This window comes from Notamacropus eugenii, chromosome 4 (genome assembly GCF_028372415.1).
Source record: "Notamacropus eugenii isolate mMacEug1 chromosome 4, mMacEug1.pri_v2, whole genome shotgun sequence".
In the NCBI taxonomy this organism is placed as follows: domain Eukaryota; kingdom Metazoa; phylum Chordata; class Mammalia; order Diprotodontia; family Macropodidae; genus Notamacropus; species Notamacropus eugenii.
The window spans coordinates 326,329,192-326,343,331 of NC_092875.1; the positions used below are offsets into that span (position 1 = coordinate 326,329,192).

Below are 14,140 nucleotides of genomic sequence, written 5' to 3' on the forward strand. Positions count from 1 at the left end.
CCCTTCTAAATGACAGACTTTCAAATATTTCCAACCACAGCTGTCACATTCCACCCCTCAGTCTTCTGCAAGCTAAACATCCCTATTCTCACATGGTATGATCTTAAGTCCCATCACCATTCTGGTGACTCTCAATTGGAGAATGTATTATTGTCTTTCATATAGTATGGCACTCAGAAGTGAATCTAGCATTCCAGAGATGGTATGACCAAGACAGAGTAGAATGGAATCATAAACTCCCTTGACCTAGACCACTCTAAAGGAAGCATAAGGTTACATTAACCTTTTTTGGCTGTCATGTTAGACTGTTAAGTCATATTGAGCTTAGAGTCCACAGAAATTCCCAAGTAAATTCATTAACCTGGTTTACCTTACCAGAAAGTATGATAAATTGACTCTTCTCATTTATGATCAGCCTTATCATCCTCTTTAAAAACTTTTGTTATTTTTTTACCTCACCTCTAGACTAATTATTACAAAAGCAGTTACAAAGTTTTAGAGCTCTGAGTCCCAAAAGGAGTTAGAAATAGTCTCAATTAAAGGCTACTCTTTGAATGAGGCACAAATATTCTAGGATTTTTGTTTGGGCTCCACATAGTTTAATTAAATAGTAATCTTATTTCTTTTTTCCCAAATTTATTAATTTATTTGTTTTCAGTTTTCAACAATCACTTCCATAAGTTCCAAAAATTTTCCTCTCTCCTCCTTCTGCATGATGACATGCAGTCTTGTATGGGCTCTACACATACATTCCTATTGAATACATTTTCACATTAGTCATGTTGCAAAGAAGAATTAAAACTAATGGGAGAGACCATGAGAAAAACAAAACATAACATAACAAGAGAGAAAATAGTCTGCTTCATTCTGTATTCCAACTCCATAGTTCTTTCTCTGGATGTGGATGGCACTTTGCATCAAGTCCTTTGAAAATGTTTTAGGTGCTTGCATTGCTGTGAAGGGCTAAGTTTACTAGAAAGAGTCCTTGCACACTGTGAATATTACTGTGTATAATATTCTCCTAGTTCTGCTCACTTCACTCAGCACCAGTTCATATAAATCATTCTAGGTTTTTCCTGAAGTCTGCCTGTTCATCATTTCTTATAGCAAAATAGTATTCCATTACATTCATATACCACAACTTGTTCAGCCATTTCCCAATTGATTGGCATCCCCTCGATTTCCAGTTCTTGGCCACTAGAAAAAGAGCTGCTATAAATATTTTTGTACATATGGGTCTTTTTCCCATTTTTATGATCTCTTTGGGATATAGCCCTAGAAACAATATTGCTGGATCAAAGGATATGCACATTTTTATAGCCCTTTGGGCATAATTCTAAATTGCTCTCCAGAACCATTGGATCAGCTCACAGGTCTACCAACAGTGAATTAGTGTTCCAGCTCTCCCACATCTTCTCTAACATTTATCATTTTCCTGTTTTGTCATGTTGGCCAATCTGATAGGTGTGATGTGGTACCTCAGAGTTGTTTTGATTTGTATTTCTCTAATCAATAGTGATTTAAGGCATTTTTCTTATAACTATAGATAGCTTTAATTTCTTCCTCTGAAAACTGCCTATTCATGTCCTTTGATCATTTATTAAATGGGGAATGACATATTCTTGTACGTTTGACTCAGTTCTCTATATATTTAGAAATGAGGCCTTTATCACACACACTAGTTGTAAAAATTCTTTTCCAGTTTTCTGCTTCCCTCCTAATCTAAAGCATTGGCTTTATTTGTGCAAAAACTTTTCAATTTAATGTAATGAAAATAATCCATTTTGCACTTTATAATGTTCCTTATCTCTTCTTTGGTTATAAATTCTTCTATTCTCCATAAATCTGACAAACTATTCCTTGCCCTCCAATTTGTTTATAGTATCAGCCTTTATACCTAGATCATGTACCCATTTGGAATTTATTCTGATATATGATATCAGGCATTGGTCTATGCCCACTTTCCACCACATTGTTATCCAGTTTTCTGGCATTTTTTTTGTCAAATAGTGAGTTCTTATCCCAGAAGCTGGGATCCTTGGGTTTATCAAACAGTAGACTGCTATAGTCATTGACTACTATGTCTTGTGTACCTAACATATTCCACTGATCTACCCCTCTATTTCTTAGCCAGTACTAAGTGGTTTTGATGATTACCACTTTATAATACATTTTAAGATCTGGTATGACTAGGCCTCCTTCCCTAGTATTTCTTTTCATTAATTCCTTTGATATTCTGGACCTTTTGTTCAGCAATCTTATTTCTAAGGGTTTATTTTCAAACTTGCCTGAAACTTAGCATGCCTTATATAACCTGTTATTTTTAAAAAATAATTCTTTATTGAACTGATGGCTTTATTCATACTTAGAACCTAATCTAACACTTCTATAGCCATCTAGAACTATGAGCAGGAAAAATAAGCAGAATTTGGTCCATTCAACCACAGAATCAGACATAAAGCCACAACATTTTGTGACCTTGATGACTTTAGGTCATCTTTGTTCTGAGAGAATAACAAAAAAATTAGTGTTTCCGGGGTCAGTTTTGGTCTGAGATGCTGTTGGTAAATGATAAATGACATTTATATTGCACTAGCAGTTTTTCACTTGATTCTTATACACACACACACACACACACACACACACACACACACACACACACACACACTGACACAGACCCCTTACAAGTTAGGCTAACTTTTCCTTAAAAGGGATTATAAACATCCTTGAGTCTTGTTTGACTCAGAGAACTAAAGGCCATGTTGTTGACATCACTACATGCTCACCTGCATACAAAACAGCCAAGAGGAGCTCCAGTCACTGTCTTCAATGGAAAACACCAGGCAGCTTGGGCAACTGAATCAACTTGAAGTGTTCTCAAAGACTATTCTTATTGACTATTTCTCTCACACTAAGTAGATCTTCTTTTTTTAACTGTTGAAATAACCTGTAAATGTTTCATTTTGTTCCAATATTGAACCTCTCAGGAGATAAGCCCTGAACATCCAAAAGGCTAAATAACCTGCCTGTGGTCACATAGCTAGTGTCAGGCATGGGATTTGAACCCAGGTCCAGCATTCTTTCTGGTACTCCACATTCATTCTAAATATGCACAACCTAAGAAAATGCCTAAAGGTCTATGAAACATGTCCAATTCAATAAACATTTATTAAGATGCCTGCTGTGGGCAGAGCTCTGCACTGGAAATTGTTTTTTAACATTCTCACTTTTGTATTCTGGAACTCAACAATGCCACAAATGTTTCTTCTTAAACGTATACTAATTAGAATTTCAAATGGAGAAAGTTCATCTTTCATCAATGCTGGGTTTTTTTAATTCATTCTTTTTTTATTATAGGAACATAGGAACACCTGCAACTATTCTCTTGTATGATACAACCTACCACTGAGCAACCTGACTTGTGTAAAGACTGAGAATTGAAAGGACTTGGGAATAAAATACAAAATCAGGTTCACATGAACCCAAGGACAAGTGACCTCAAAGCATCATGGACAACCATGTAAAAGAGAATGTTGCAGCCATTTATTAGGCGGGGGGAGGGAGGGGAAAACAAACAAGATCAGTAAATGCTTGTCACAGATTTTTTGGTGGAACCAAAGTTTGAGTCTTGGTGTTTCTAGAAGGAGGACTGAACTTCATAGAGTATGGAAAATGCTTTTAATCAATTGTGTGGATAATCCATGGAGGCAATCTCTGGTCCTTTTAATGCTGCGAACGCAGAAAGCATCTACAAAATTGTCTTTTAATTTTGAATAAGTGATTCTTGAAAAGAAAGAAAACACAAGACTTGTCCTGGGAGTGAGAATCATATTTTGGACAGATGAGAAAGCATCAGCAAAATGTATTGCTTCTAATAGCAAAGTGGATATTCTATCAATTGGCTCCTTCTCCTCTGGTACTTTGCCTGCTGTATGAATTAAGATTGTATTCCTCTGGAAATATTTTACAGTTTAATATTGAGTGTAATTAAGAATATAATCACTGTTATCAAAAATGGTATTTAATGCTGTTGTAGTTTCTTTAACATTCATGTGGATAAAAAGTCTATAATAAAAAGCTATGAAGTAATAGTTGTGTTCATGTAGTTAAATGTACATTTGCTTGGGAGAAGAACTAATACCAACAACTGGGAAGCTTTTAGAAGTTATTTTGGCATAAATATTTGAATAAATAATTTTTGAAAACTGAATTTCTTTAAAAATGATTATTAAGAGCTAGGCTGATAGCCATGACTATTACCAGTTGGTCTTAGTCTTCCACATCTCACTCAGGAATCTAGTATGGGAATGGGAACCCCGCTAGATCCTCTGAGATTGTCAGTGACCAAGAAGATATTGCCTTTTCCTCTGAGCGAGTGAATAAGCCAATGCCCAAGGGGTACCCTGCTCCCCAAAGAGTTATCTTTCAGGTGAACTAAGGCATAACCAAGACCTTAACTACATGGGATAGAGATTACGTTAGGTAGTGCAGGGCTTCAGAAACTATCGTTTTAGCAGCTTTTTGCTGGGAAACACCACTGAATTTGAAGCAGAAGAACCTAGGTTCAAATCCTGCCTATGCCACTTACTACCTGTATAACTGAGCAAATCACTTACCCTCTTTGAGACTCAATTTCTTTACCTGTAAGATGAGGCAGTTGGACTAGCTGGTCTCTAAAGTCCCTTCCAATTCTAAATAAATGAGACTATGATCTTTCCCTTGGCAGGTAACAGATAAAGAACTATAATTCTGGAGTCATCAACATCATCTTCCTATCTTTTCTTTTTTTCTAAAAATACATCTTATTTATGTATTTTGTCTTTATATAACTGTCTTTTCCCACTTCATCACCATATTGAACCCTCCTTTATATCAAATAAATATAATTAAGCAAAAACATCTGATACATAAACCTTGTCTGGCAATGTATATAGCATTCTATCCTAGCAATCACTCACTGCTCTGCCATGAGGGAGGAGTTGTGTTCCATTATCTCTTCTCCAGGATCCACACATCACTCAAAGTTCAACTTGTCCTCAGTGATCTCTTCATTGACATCACTGTGGCTTATTTCATTCTATATCAGTCATGTCTTCTAAATTCCTCATAGCTGTAATTTATTACTGAATAATTATATCCCATTGCATTCATATGCACTATAATTTTTCTAATCATTCCCTAATCGACGGGAAACCACTTTGTTTCCCGGTTTTTTTGTTTGCTTCAATAACAATTGGTGCCATGAAAATATATATATATATACATATGTAGTTCTTTTTTGTTTGTTTTGGGGGTTTCTTTTTACTTCTTTGGGGAATATTCCCAATAGGAATTCTGGATTAAAAAGTATGGATAATTTCATCCCTTTTCTTACATAATTCCAAACTGAAATTCAGAATGACCAAACAATTCTATAGCCCTACCAACAGAGCATAAATATGCTTACCTCACCATAGCTCCTCCATTGTTAACTGTTCTCTTTTTTCATCTTTGCCAATTTATATGGAGTGAGGTGAAACCTCAGAGTTGTTTTAATTTGTATTCCTCTTTACTATCAGTGATTTGAATCATATTTTCATGGTCATGGTCACTTAAAGCTTGCAAATCATTTGAAAACCATCCATATCCTTTGACCATTTCTCTTTCAGAGAATGTCTCTTGGTGTTATTCTCCCTTTTTTTCCCCACTGTTGTTTATTAGATCACTCTTTCATTCAAACTTTCCTTAATTTTGCAGATGTATTTCCACTTATTTTCATAAAATTGAGCCAACTGCAGATGTGAGGATTATGATCCCAGTGAGGAATACAGGTCACAAAATCCATGTGCTGCCTTTCTTTCCTTCGGTGAACCTTGCCAGTTTCACCTCCTCTCATTATTAGATTGATGCTTTTCCCCACAAGTTCTTACAAACTGATGAAACCTGGCAGAATTCCTTGGAGGCAAGGATTCTTGTCACCATTTTAGTCACATGGAGACCAAAGTAGAGAAGCATGTTAATAAGGACCTTCTCTAAACTGGAAAGAGAAACAATGTCAGATATGTATTTGAGTCAAGACCTGGGGTGGTTATCTCCAGCAATCACCCATAAAAATTCATGTGCAGCTCTTCATACATGAAGGGGATGTTACTGATTCTCAGCTATCAGGCTGTATGCTTTCAGCTATATTTCCAATAATCCAGTAAGGTTTATGCTGAGCTACCTATATTTACCCATGGCAAATGGGTAAGCAATTAACTAAATGCATTCAGTCTCTCCTTGTGGCCCCCACAAAGAACTCTCAAATTTGCGGGTATAGATTAAGGTAAAACTGAGTTTTCCTTCCATATAAAATTACATGCTTCATACAGCAATTTGGCCCTATGCTATTTAAACACCAGACTCCAGGAAAATGCTCTCAGAGGACACAGTTATCTGGGTATACAACTGAAAAAATAGACAGGACAAAACAGTGGCTAGAATGTTGAACTTGGAGCCAGGGAGATCTAAGTTCAAATTCCACCTATGTGTATGCAAGGACAAATCACTTAACCTCCCTAAGCCTCAGACAACTCCTAAGATTCTGAAATATAGAACAGTTGCAGTCTCTTAGTGGAGGGAGTTTCCACACTGAAAATCATAGGTCCTTGACATACTGACCAATTCAAAATCTGTATTAGTCATTCGATATAGTCCTTTCTGGGGGCAACTGAGAGGTAGGATGGGACAGCGGGAAGAGCACCGGATCTGGAAAGGACCTGAGATCACATCCTAACTTGGCTACTCACAGCCTATGGGACCATGGGCAAGTCATTTCCTTTCTCTGAGTCTCAAGTTCCTCATTTGTCAAACGAGGATAAAACTTCTAAAGTCCCTTCCAGTTCTAAATCTCTCATCTATGACAAGAAGCTGTGGCTTTGCGACCAGCCACCAGGGGACAGCAAAACTCATTTTCCTAAGAACCAGCTGTTAACTCAGAGGACCAATTATCAGTCTTTTCAGAACAAGAACTACGGGGTCTGAAAAAGTAATCTGAAATTCTGGGAATGAATAGACAGTCTCTGAATGATAGTCATACCAGGCAGCTGTTTAAAACAGGCAGAAGTGCCTTCCAAACTATATTTCTCTTAATTGCAATGTTCTGTGGTCAAACTACTTTTTACTTTCTCCAAGATGTGACTGCTAAATGCTACCAAATGAGTGAGTAGTAAAACCATGATTCTAGCCAGATAATCTGATGTTGGGCAGGTAAGCCAACAGCGCCTTGAAAGTCCTGGTGGTTGTCTGTGATTAAATACAGATTTTTTTGATCTGGCTGCTGTTATGCTGTTTGTGTAGACACCCCCATCCCCACTTTGAAGATCAAAATAAGACAGCTTTCCTTTTCATTATGACACTCAAATACTTCAGAAGATTTACTTAAGTCTTCTTACATTTTGAAATTTTTATATTAGCATATTTCTTTGTAGTTTCCTCTCTCTATTTACTTTCACTCTTGAAAATGTTTGTTGTCTTGACTGTTCTGTATGCAAGTCACTTAACCTGTGACTGCCTTGGTTTTATCAACTGTAAAATAGAGCAGCTAGATAGAGTGCTGGGCCTTACATCAAGAAGATTCATCTTCCTGAGTTCAAATCCAGTCTCAGACACCTCACTAGCTGTGTGACCCTGGACAAGTCACTTAACCCTATTTGCCTCAATTTTCTCCTCTGTAAAAGGAGCTGGAGAAGGACATGTCAAACCACTCCAGTATCCTCACCAAGAAAATGCCCAAATGTGGCCATGAAGAGTTGGACATGACTGAACAACAAAATAAGGATAGTAAATAGCACTTCCCAGGGCTGGTTGTTGTGAGGATCAATTGAGATATTTGTAAAACACTTTAGCACAGTGCATGGCACACAGTATCTTGTTCCTTTCCCTCCTGAAAAAGTAAATGACTCGCCTAGGGTTTGCTCAGTTAATAAGTGCCTTTGGGCAGGATCTTAACTCAGGTCATCTTAGCTCTGACCCCACTGCTCTATTCATTGTGCTACCCAGTTAGTAACACAAAGGCACTCAAATGTAACCTCAAATGTGCTCCTGTTCTAGCTAATATGCCATCGAGTTGCTTGAGCTTTGATATGAAAACTAACAAGTCATGTATCTCAAAAGTTGTAGGACGCAAAAAAATGTAATAGCACATTTTCAAGCTTCAGAAGGACAAGTGAACATCTGTCTTGGCCCTATAGATTCACAATGGAGAAAAAAATGTTGCCCACTTATCTCTGAATGTTTCACTGAGGGAGAATCCTAAGGGAACGGTAATGCTATGATAGACTCAAGGAAGTACAGACAAAATCTCTGTTTTCATTCCAAATCTAATCATGAGGTTAGGATGGGCCTTTGCAACCAAACCAAAAGCTTAGCCTAACCAACTATTGGAAGGCAGCACAGTGCAAAAAAAAAAAAAAAAAAAAAAAAAAGAATCCTAGATTTGGAGTCAAAGGTCCAGGGCTCAAATCTCTAATCAAATACCATCAATCAATGAACATTTATTAAGTATCTACCATACACCCAGCACTGTGCTAAGTGCTGGGGATACAAAAACAGGCAAAAGACAGTCCCTTACAATTGAATGGGAAAAACAGCACACAAACAAATATATACAAAGGAAAAAATATACAGGAAAAATAAGAAATATTTAATAGGGGGAAGGCACCAGAATTAAGAAGGGTTCGAGAAGATTTCCTATAAAAGGTGGTATTTTATCTGGGACTTAAAGGAAGACAGGCAGGTCAGTAGTGGGACCAGAGGAAAAAGAGTGCTCCAGGCATGAATGTAATATTGGACAAGTCACATCCCTTCTCTGCATCTCGATTTCCTCTATGATCTGACTACATAATCTCTAAGGCCCCTTTGAGTTTTAAATCTATCATCTAACCTATGATCCTGTTATGAGCCACAGTCTGAGGCTGTGATGTCTAAAAGTGATTTTCCAGTCCCTCTAATTTGGACAGGTCCTTCTGAACACTTGCCCATTCATTTGCCATGGACAAGGAGAGAGGGGAAGGTGCTGACCAGCGTAGACAAAGAGGATGCATCAGAATATAAGAATGATAGGGAGTTTACCATGGAGTTAGGAATATCTGGGCTCAAGTCCCACGTATGACTAATTCATGATTCTTACTAAGTCATTTAACCTCTTGGTGCTTTGGGGAAGTCTTTAAGACTAGACATTGCAGAGAAGGTATCAATCTGCTTTGTTAGAAAGTTTCCTTACTGAGTTCCTTGTACCATAACATCACAGTTCAGGTCCAAAAAAAGGAAGTGACCCTCGATTCAGATCTGAATGAGCCCTCAAGCAGACCATATCATTTTGCCAACGTGGCAACTGAGACCCAGAGAGAAAGATGAAGTGATTTGCCCAACATCATAGAGCTGAACAGGAATCAAGAAATGTGAACTTTATTTAAAATTCCATACTACATTAACCTAGGTTAATGAAACAAGGTCAAGAAGGGAGTGCAACCTTAAGATGCTATCATACAGTGAAAGTGTACATAAACACATATCTATTGCTGCTCTTAAGCTGAACAGGATTCATTTAGACTCATAGAGTTTAGAAGTACAAGTACCTCAGACATCAACTGTAACAGATAAAGAAACTGGGGCCAAGCAATATGAACTGAATTGCACAAGCTCACATAAGTAACAGGTAATAGAGTTGGGATTCACATTTATTGTTGTTCAGTTGTTCAGTTGTGTTCCAATCTATACAACCCCACGGACTTTGTCCATGGAGTTTTCTTGACAAAGATACTGGAGTAGTTTGCCATTTCCTTCTCTAGCTCATTTAACAGATAAGGAAACTGAAGCAAACAGGGTTAAATGACTTTTACAGGGTTACACAACTAGTAAGTGCCTGACGCAAGATCTGAATTTAAGTCTTCCTGACTCCGGGACCAGTGTAGTATCACTTTATTAATTTAATTTTAATTAAAAACTTTGGTGCATGCATAGACATTCCACAACTGGTTCCAGTCTGCTAACTGCATGGTAGACAACATCTTCTTTGTTTGGCTATGGTTGAGAAGCTGGAACTGGGGTTGCCTTCAGAAGAAAGGCTCAGCCTTCTCCTATCTTGGTAGACCCCTGTCTGGTGTGACGCTTCACTGATGGTTCCCATAAGAAACAATGTTCTACAGAAAGAGCACTTTGGTCATCTCCTTCTGAGGCTGTCATGGGACCCCATGAAAACAAGCCTTGGTCCTTTGCCTCAGTATTTATTTATATTTTAGATAGAGGAAGCATCTAACACCTTAGGAGTTTTGAAAAGTCAACAGTGTCACCTGGGTGTCTGGGAGTTTCAGGAGTCCAGGTTTTGCAGCCAGCCAGTCCAGCATCAGTCTTCCCAAAACTGAGGAGCAATCGTTAGATCCAACCTCATGGTAGCTGAGAAAGGACTCATCTAGCAGTAATGTTGCATCCCGATGATATGTAAAAGCTGGGCTAAGTCTGAGCCCACTGTTTCTGGAGACAGAGGTAATGTAAGAAAGAATATATCCCCAAGATGTTGGGGGGGAAATGGTTGTGCTTTTATTACTGCTGTATCTTTGAAGTAATTATCCCTTTGTAAGCGCTAAGTGAAACAGAACTGGGTTACTATTTGCTAACATGGCAGCAGGGGGTGGGGATGGGAGAGAGGAGTATAAAGGAGTTATAATCCATTGGGACTCCACCTAATAACATTAAAAATGTCCCATGCTCTTTAAAGTACCCCCATTTGAACCCATAGGGTAGATGTAGGCAGCCTGGCTGTAAGAGACTCTACCCAACACATACTTGCTATAAATGAATATCTCTATAAAGTCAGGGTTCTAATCATTTGTTAAAGTCCATTCACTTCACAAATGGGGAAACAGAGAACTGGGGAAGTTAAATGACTAGTCCATGATCGTACTATGAATAAACAGGAGAGCTCAGACTAGAACCTAGAACCTATTTGCAGATACACACCCATTCTAGATAAGGAGAAACATGGAGGACCATTTAAAACCATGTGGGATGTAGGCTCTGACTTTGGACAATCAGAATAAACATACCCTCACTAAACTGTTGGTTTGTTTTTCTGATTCTCTGATTCCTCAAAGTTAATTTCTCAGAGTCTGAACATTTCATTGTAAATTTCATCATGAGTGTCATAAAGGATTTCATTACGGTTTGTTATTGCGCCTATCATGTAACTTCTTTGACTCACTAACAACCCTTTCTCTTCCAAAGCATATTGACATCTCTGCCAGTTTTAAATGATCCTGTTTTTCAGCCTTTAGGCATTGATGATCAGTTGGAATAATGATGCATCCTTTTATTGGTATAACACTTTTAACTCTCTGAAGCATTTTCACACTGTTCTCATCAGTTTATTCTCTGGAGGTAAGACAGGTATTTATATTCCTTGTACAAATGAGGAAAGCTAAGGCTGAAAGAGTTCATAAAATTAGGTTACAACAGCTAGTTAGTTGCCAAGCTAAGGCAACACATCTAGTTAATTGCAAAGCTAGGACTAGGCCCTTAGGACTCACTTCCAGTACCACACTCTTTCCACTAGGCTTCACTGCCCTCCATCTTCAAGTCATAGAACCATAGGGTGTTAAAGCTGCAAGGGGACTCAGAGACCATCTAGTATACCCCTTCCCCTACATTTTTAATTTTTTTATTTACTTTATTTTTAATTTATGAAATAAAACAAGCATTTTCCTAACATAGCAGAATAATAAAAAGATGATTGCACATGAAACTGCAAAGCTATTATGTACAACTTGCCATTCCTTTTAAATATATAATAAATTTATTGTGTAAATTTCTTTTTTTCCTTTTTTTCCTTCTGTCCCCTGCCCTAGAGATGGTTATCATTAGACACAAAGGTGTGTGTGGGTGTGTGGGTGTGTAAGATGATTCCATACATATTTCCACTTATCAGTTCTTTCTCTGTGTGCAGATAATGTCTTCCTTCATATGTCCTTTGTAGTTAATTTGGATATTCATAATAGTCAAAATGACTTAGTCATTCAAAGTTGTCCTTCAAACAATATTATTATTACTACATACAATATTCTCTTGATTTTGCTTGTTTTGCTCTTCATTATTTTGTACATCTATCCACATTTTTCTAAAATCAACAATCTCATCAGTTCTCATAGCACAGAAGTTATTCCATCTGAACTTTAATATGTACATGACTTCATAGTAATAGAATGAGTTTTCCAGAGTAAAAATTATATAGTACTATAAGGTTCATAGGTAGCTAGATGGCACAATGGATTGAGCACCAGACCTGGAGTCAGGAAGACCTGAGCTCAAATCCAGCCTCAGACACTTACTGGCTATGTGACTTAACCCTATTTGCCTCAGTTTCCTCATCTGTAAAATGAGCTGGAGAAGGAAATGGCAAACCACTCTAGTATCTTTGCCAAGAAAACCCCAAGTGGGGTCACAAAGAGTCTGAAATGACTGTACAACAAACTAAGGTTTACAAAGGGATTTATATATAAATTTGATCCTGTGGATAAGTGCTATAATCCCAATTTTACAAATGAGGCTGATAGAGGTTAAAGGACTTGCCAAGAATCACTCAGTATCTTAAGCAAGTTTGAATTTAGGTCTTTCTAACTTCCAGTTCACTGTACTACTCCACAGACACACAGACACACACACACACAGACACAGACACACACACACACACACACACACACACACACACACCATGCACTTTTATGCTACATGACATTTGTAAAGAACTTTCAATGGAGATGATGTCTTTTAAAGCTGAGAACAATTCTCTGAGGTAGATAATCCAAATATTGTTAGCCCCATTTTACAGGTGAAGGGAACTCCAGCCGAGAAGGGTCATAGCTGCTAAGTGGCTGAGATAGCATTCAAATAGAGGTTCTCCCACTTTTAGTCTAGTTGTTTATCTGCTGTACTAGCCAGTCTAGGCATGTGTCAAAATTAATAATAATAATAATGTAATGTCATCCCCCATATCTACTATTTCATCTTTGTATTTAGACCATTCCTTAGATAAGTGTTCATTTCTAATGTTTTTCAAATAATGAAACTGTCTTTCCATCCAATTTTTTCATCAGCTTGTACACTGTTCAGTAAATATAGTGACTTCCTGATTGATTATTAATAATTATTTTCTGTGTTATATTTTAGGTCATTTAGCAAATTTTATTGATTTACACTTCCTTATAATTTAGCTTGGTGATTAAAATATCTTTTTATGACCCCTTTGAGATTGGCTTTGTAAAGAACCAAAAATATTTCCCCCAAAGGATACACTTAAAACACAGTTACACATTGCTTCAAATTAGCACTCCACTCCACTGAAACAATGGCTTCATGAGCAGCTGCTCTTTAATCATTCTTGCTTCTGAGGTCAACCCAGCAAACAGTGAGGAGGAACCAGTTTTCCACCCAGGTAGCAGGGTAGGCAGCCAGAGACATGATGTGATTTGGAGAGTTCTGAAAGATACTATCCTCACAAAAATAGCATCGCCACCAACTCGTTACCTCTTTGTGCTAAGATACTCAGTGTCCTTTACCAAAATCCAAATATGATACACTATTAAAAGCACTGGATATGGAGTCTAAGGACTTGACTTTGAATTCTTGTTCTGCCTCTTACTGTTCTTGGACAGTTCTGTGGGTCTCAGTCTCATCATTGGTAAAATGAGGGGGATGAACTAGATCATCTCCAAGCCCCTCTCCAGCTCTAAATTATATGAAATATATTATCTGGAAAGAGAATCACCAAGCCATTATTGTTTATTGCCACAGTAGCATAAATTAGCCTATCATATTAGCTAGCCAGTTACCTAGCAAGGCTCTGAAGAAGGTGACACAGGACAGGTAAATTTTGACAGGAGATCATAAAAGCCGAAAAAATCTAAAACAGAGGTATCAAACCTGGGGCCCTCCCAGTGCAGCCCCAACTAGATTAAAATGTAATTAAGATATATTTAACAAAATAAATAAAAATACAATTGAAGAGAAATATTATTTATATGTGGGTTTCTAAGTTAATATATGTGAATTCTAATATATGGTTTACTAGTCATTTCTATTTGAATTTGTTGGCTGAGAATAAAACTCAAAACTAAAGAAATTTAGGAAG

The 14,140-nt window shown here is 37.4% G+C and overlaps 1 long non-coding RNA gene across 1 annotated transcript in view; it reads right to left on the reverse strand.

The window, feature by feature from the left end:
- The window catches only part of LOC140501487 (uncharacterized), a 77,060-nt gene that overhangs the window by 35,088 nt on the left and 27,832 nt on the right, over positions 1-14,140 (reverse strand). The gene's annotated exons all lie outside the window — the stretch shown is intronic.